The sequence below is a fragment of the Manihot esculenta genome, chromosome 11 (genome assembly GCF_001659605.2).
Source record: "Manihot esculenta cultivar AM560-2 chromosome 11, M.esculenta_v8, whole genome shotgun sequence".
NCBI lineage: Eukaryota > Viridiplantae > Streptophyta > Magnoliopsida > Malpighiales > Euphorbiaceae > Manihot > Manihot esculenta.
The window spans coordinates 124,999-131,383 of record NC_035171.2 but is presented as its reverse complement, the minus strand read 5'-3'; positions in this window follow the sequence as shown (position 1 = coordinate 131,383).

Sequence of the window (6,385 nt, the reverse complement as noted above, 5' to 3'; positions counted from 1 at the left end):
TACAGCACCCATGCTGACATGATTCTAGACATGGAGGGGTCTGTTTCCCTACTGACGGTGAGTTGGATCCTTCTCTATTGGGCCTGAGCCCCATTCTGCTCGATCTGTTCGAGCGTGGTCTAGGCTACGTGCTAAAGGACAGGCTTGCATATTGGACTCTGATGGGTTACGGTCTGCCTCTCCTACGTGGACTCGATTGTGGCTCGAGTAGCAGAGACCCAGTGATCATTAAGTGCCCCTTTACCTGCTCATTAGTTATTCCATGATTAATGAGGGGGTAAATCTCGAAGTCTCAATTACGACTGCGCGACTCTAGAAATGCTTTTATCAAAATATCTTCTCTCTGCCTTTACCCATTTCAAATTCGTATTCTCGATTTTGCTCTCGACTCTTATTCTTGCTCTGCTCCCGTTAACTTGTTCTCTTTCACCTCTGCAATCTCTGCTCTGAGATACGTCTCACTCTTCTCATGGCTTCCGTTAGAATTCCTAATGTCATGAATTTGATATCCTCTATCGCTCCTTCTTTCCTTTCTAATTTTTTCTGCAGCGAGTACATCGATACCTCCATTTATAGAATCAGGGCTCCTCTTCGTAATGAAAGAATTGTCCTTCCCAACCCGCCTCCGGCAGGCTTGATAGACCTACAGCAGGGTCGCAGCTTAACTTTTTTCATTAAGCAATATGATTTTGGGCTAACCTTCCCCTTCACCCCTTTTTTCATCAAGATTTTTACCCATTTCAGCGTGACCCTTCACTGTTATCCACAAATTCTATCCTCTTCATGTGCTCCTTTGAATCGGTTAGCCTGTGTTGGGTTTTTCCCCTTCTGTTGCTCTGTTCTCCACTTCCTTCCGTCTCGTCCGAGCTAACCATGGGTTTTACTATTTTGTTTCCCGGGGGTTTTCCATCTTTGCTGGGTATAAAAATTTAATAAAAAGGCTGGGATGAGGCCTTCGTGGTGGTCAAGCTAAAGGAGAGCTCAAAGATCAGCTGGGATGTTGATCTTTGTTAAAGGGAGATCCCTCAGGACTGCAATGACCTTTCTCGGCTGGCCCTGATGGACCAAATCTACCTTCTTCGACTGACCTCTGTACAGAAAAAGTATAGTGTCAAGAAGTGCATGTTTATGTCTAACCTATAGGACTGCCGAAAAGCTAGTATTGTTAATAATTGTTTTCTTGTTTTTTCTTTTATGGTTTTCTATTATTCTAAATTCTGACTTGTGTTATTTTCTCTTTTCCAGCTTCTACCTCGCCCATGGACAACCTCAAATTGCCAAAGATCTTTACCCTGTCTAGAGAGAACATAAAAACATAAAAGCCACGCTAGAAGCATTCAAGGCTAGTAAGTCCATGGCAGATGTGACTCATGTGGTTTTCCAAGTTGTTGTCCCTGTCTCTGCGAGTCGGACTCCTGCCCCTGATCGATTAATTTACTTTACTTGTATTTTCTTTGACGTTTATTTCATAGTACTTTACTTGTATTATTTAATTTAGTCTGAAAATATTGTTTTGTATGGTTCTTCAACTGCTTTTCTGATCGATTAATTTAGTTTGCTAGTCTTTGTACCTATAAGTTATCTCGATTGGCTTTTCAAATTTTCTTTTATGGTGGTAGCTCTATTAAATCAATGGAAATTGAACCCAAGAGTTATATATTTATATCTCTTACCGTTTTAACTATTTGACATATTTAGAAGAAAATGTTATCAATGTGTTTTTTATAAAATGGCCTCAAAGCCTCTGAAAGTTGTGTCTTGAATCTTCTTTGACTTCTCGCAATTACATCGTACTGCTTATTCTATGCAGAACTCACCCCTACATGCTATTAATGATATCAAGTATGTCCCCTCTAAGAGAGATTTCCAATTTTGTTATGATATCGTATGGAATGATAAGTTTTATTCTAAGACTATAATTGCGATTATTAGTGATTATGTATGCCATATAGTACGTGATATTACTAGGTGTATTTGGTGTTTGTTTGACCTGATAGATGAGATGCAGACTCTTTTAAAAGGTGTATAATTGACTCTGCACTTTTGTTTGACTACTATTATTTGTAAAACAGACTCACAATTATGAGATTAAACCCAGCGCAATGTGCCTTCTTTATCAGATAGGACAAATTCCTAGGCTTTATGGTCAGCGGAAAGGGCATATAGCCAAACTCGAAGAAGGTAGAAGCTATACTGAGAATGCCTGAGTCGACCTTCATGAAGGACGTACAGAAACTCATAAGAAGAGTAGTAGCTCTCAATCGGTTCATGTCAAAATCAACAGAAAGGTGCTTGTTGTTCTTCAAAAAGCTAAGGAAAGTTCTGAATTTTGAATGGACGGAGGATTGTCGGGATGCCTTTAGAAACCTCAAGCAATACCTCAGTTCTTTACATGTGCTCAGTAGTCCTTTAGCCGAAGAGGAACTTTTAATCTACTTGGCCGTGTCTGAGCAAGCTGTGAGTGCTATGTTGGTAAGGGATGAAGCAGGGGTCCAAAAGCCTATTTTCTATGTTAACAAGGTACTCAAGGATGCTGAGATTGGGTATATGAATATTGAAAAGCTGGCGTTCGCCTTGCTGCTAGCAGTAAGGAAGTTAAGGGTATATTTGGAAGGCCAGCAAAAGGTAGTAATGACTGACCAACCCCTAAAGAAAATCATGCACAAACTCGAGACCTCAGGATGAATGCTAGCTTGGTCCGCGAAAATCAGCCTAGACTGCCTTATTTACCGACCTCGAACGGCCATTAAAGCCCAGGCCTTAGCTGACTTCATAGCCGAATGCTCCTTCAACTCAGACAAAGAAGAACAAAATGAACCGCCACTGAGCTCGACGAAAGAGAGGGGGGATCGACAGCTACATGAGTTCAAATGGAACCTATTTGCAGATGGAGCATCTAGTTCCACAGGCAGTGGAGCATCTAGTTCCACAGGCAGTGGAGCAGAGGTACTTTTGAAAGGGCCAGATGGACTTAGGGTATGCTATGCTTTGCGTTTCGAGTTCCCTACATCCAACAACATGGCAAAATATGAAGCTCTTATAAACGAGATGCAACTAGCCTTAAACGTGGGGGCAACTGACCTCCAAATAAACAATGACTCCCAACTTGACTTGTAATAAGCCAAATAACAGGAGCATATCAGGCAAAGGATCTTGTTATGCAGAAATACTTGGCCAGGGTATGAACGCTGGAAGTTGAGCTTGGTGAGCAAGGGATAGTCATGTAGTATCAAAGAATACCTCGGGAAGAAAATAAAGAAGTAGACATGCTTAATAAGTTGTCTGCAAAAGAATTAGAATAGCTCCAAGACGAAGTGTCCATACACCAAATAGATGCCCCCACCTTCAAAAAACCAACCCTAGTCATGTAGATCGAAGAAGAACGGAGTTGGATGACCTCATACTTGGAATACCTAGAAGCAGGAAAGTTGCTCGAAGATAAGGCAGAACCCCGAAAAATCACAGCTAAGGCTGCCAACTACCAAGTTGTAAGCGGAACACTATACCAAAAATTCAGTCCGTGGCTAAGATGCATGGGCTCAGAAGAAGTAGCCAGAGTAGTATGGGAGATACATCAGGAAGTCTGCAGAGTCCACGAAAGGGCAAACACATTGGCAAACAAGATTTTTCGGCAAGGGTACTATTGAACCACAGTCAAAAGAAAAGCAGAAGAAATTGTCAAAAGATGTGATATTTGCCAAAGGTTTGCCAATGCCATTAATAGCCCGGCCACACTGTAGTCAAACATATCTAGCCCCTGGCTGTTTTCACAGTGGGGGATAGACATCCTAGGTCCTTTCCCAAAGACTGTGGGGCAAAAGAGATTCATGATAGTAATTGTGGAGTATTTTTCCAAATGGCCCGAAGCAGAGGCTGTGCCTACTATCACAGCTCGCAAGGTAATAAACTTCGTCTAGGGCAATATCATATGCCGATTCAGGATACCGAAGATGCTGATATCAGACAATGGTAAGTAGTTTGACTGCAAATCTTTCAAGGACTTCATAAAAAACATGGGAATATGGCATAAGTTTTCCTCGGTAGCTCATCCATAGACAAACGGTCAAACAAAAGTGACAAACCGAGCGATTCTCCAAGCGCTAAAGAAGCGACTGGATGGTGCCAAGAAGAACTGAGCTGCGGAGCTACACAGCATCCTATGGGCATTATGGACTACTCCCCGGACCCCAACAGGAGAAACACCATTCGTGTTGGCATTAGGACTAAAGCCATAGTCTTCGTGGAGCTGCAAATTTCCACCCACCGAGTCTAATTCAATGATGAGAACACTAATAAGGAAAAATTGAGGAGAAACTTAAACACCTTGAAAGAAATTAGGGATGAAGCTTAAGTGAGAACAATTGCATGTCAATAAAAGGCAACCTGGTATTTCAATCAGAAGGTTCATGAGAGGAGTCTGAAGGTTAGGGACTTAGTCCTAAAAAGACTAGAAGCAACAGGGAAGAGAACAGCTGTAGGAAAGTTGGCACCAACCTGGGAAGGCCCCTTTAGAATAGCCAAAGTCATCAGGCCCGGGGTGTACCGAATCAAAGACTTGTAAGGGAATCCAAAGCCCCATGCCTGGAACATCCAACATTTGAAGAGATATTTCCCATAAAAGGCATGTAATGTAAATCCCTACTATTTACAACATGAATGAAAAATTATTGTCTTCTCTTTTCTTATTATTATCCCTGGAGCAAGTACCAAAGCCCTCAATGAGTTGGGTGACTGGTTTCGAAAAATGACCACCTGCACCAAAGAATCAAGTTGAGGAAGTGAAGACCCTAATGAGGTAGGTGACCGAAATATGACCACCGACACCAAAAAACTGAGTTGAGGAAGTGAATACCCCAATAAGGTAGGCGACTGGTCTCAAAACATGACCACCAACACTAAAAAATCGAGTTGAGGAGATGAAGACCTCAGTGAGGTAGGTGACCGATCTCAGAACATGACCACCGATACCCTAAAACCGATTGAGGAGATGAAGACCTCAGTGAGATAGGTGACTGATCTTGGAACATGACCACCGATACCAAAAAATCGAGTTGAGGAAGTGAAGACCCTAATAAGGTAGGTGACATTCTCGGAACATGACCACCGACACCAAAAAACTGAGTTGAAGAGACGAAGACCTCAATGAGGTAGGTGACCAGTATCGAAACATGATCGTCAGCACCCCAAAACTGATTGAGCAGATGAAGACCTCAGTAAGGTAGGTAACTAGTCTCAGAACATGACCACCGGCACCAAAAAATTGAGCTGAGGAGATGAAGACCCTAGTGACCACAAAACTAGTTGGGAAAGTAAAGACTTATGATAAAGTCTCAAACGACAACAAGGCTATGAGCCCAAAGATAATGGACTAAGAAAGGTGCTGCCAACCTAAGAAGGGATATTGGCACACATAAGACTCAGCAAAGCAAAGCAAAGCAAAAGTGAAATTCCGACCTCGCAAAGAGCTCAGATCATAGAGAACAGGGCAACAATCTCATTAATAAGCCCAACGCCTTAAAATAGGCCTTAAAATCGAAGCGTTATGGCCGACCTCACAGCAAAGGTCGGCACAGGAAAATTAACCTAAGGCACTCAAATGCCCATTTCGTAAAAATGACTGAACCTGTAGAAAGAGAAACGAGGGGCTCGCAAAGCCAAAATACCGTGCCGACCTAAAAAATAAGCTCGACACCCCTAAAAGCCTATTGGCAAACAAAATCAAGGCAAAATTAAGGTAAAGAAAGCCCTTCGCAAATGAGTACGCAAAAGAGAAAATTAAACAAAAATTGGCAAGTTAAAGGGCAAAACGAGCTAGAATAAAAAGCTACCAGAAAATGAGCTGACGATCTACCAGATCGGTAAATATCATAGGTGGTGTGCCTAAAAATAGCCCAAGTATAAAAACACGGATAAAATAGAACGATAGATCACCAGCTTGGCAATGTTCATAGGTCATACACATACAAATAGCTTAAGTATGAAAAATATAAGCGCATTAAGTTAGCTCGGTTGAGCTCACAGGCTAAATACATAAAAACCTCCTAAGTATATTAAAGCAAGTAAGCCAACAAACTGGCAAGACTCGCTAGCAGAGTGTTCAAAAATAGCCTCAGTAAATAGGTTAAGAAAACTAAAAAGTCTGGCCGAGCTCGCAGGATGAAGATTGTTTAAGTCCAAAGGGGCATAAGCATAAATAAACTAAGTCAAAAGGGGCTATCAGCCCGGAAAAATGTAGAAACTACACATCCAAAAATTATTTAAGTGTGTAAATAAAAAACACGCTAAAGTTAAAATTTACGAGCTGCCAGCTCGATAACATTCACAAACAATATATACAAAATAGCTTAAGTATAAAGTGATATATAAAATGGACACAAATAAGTCA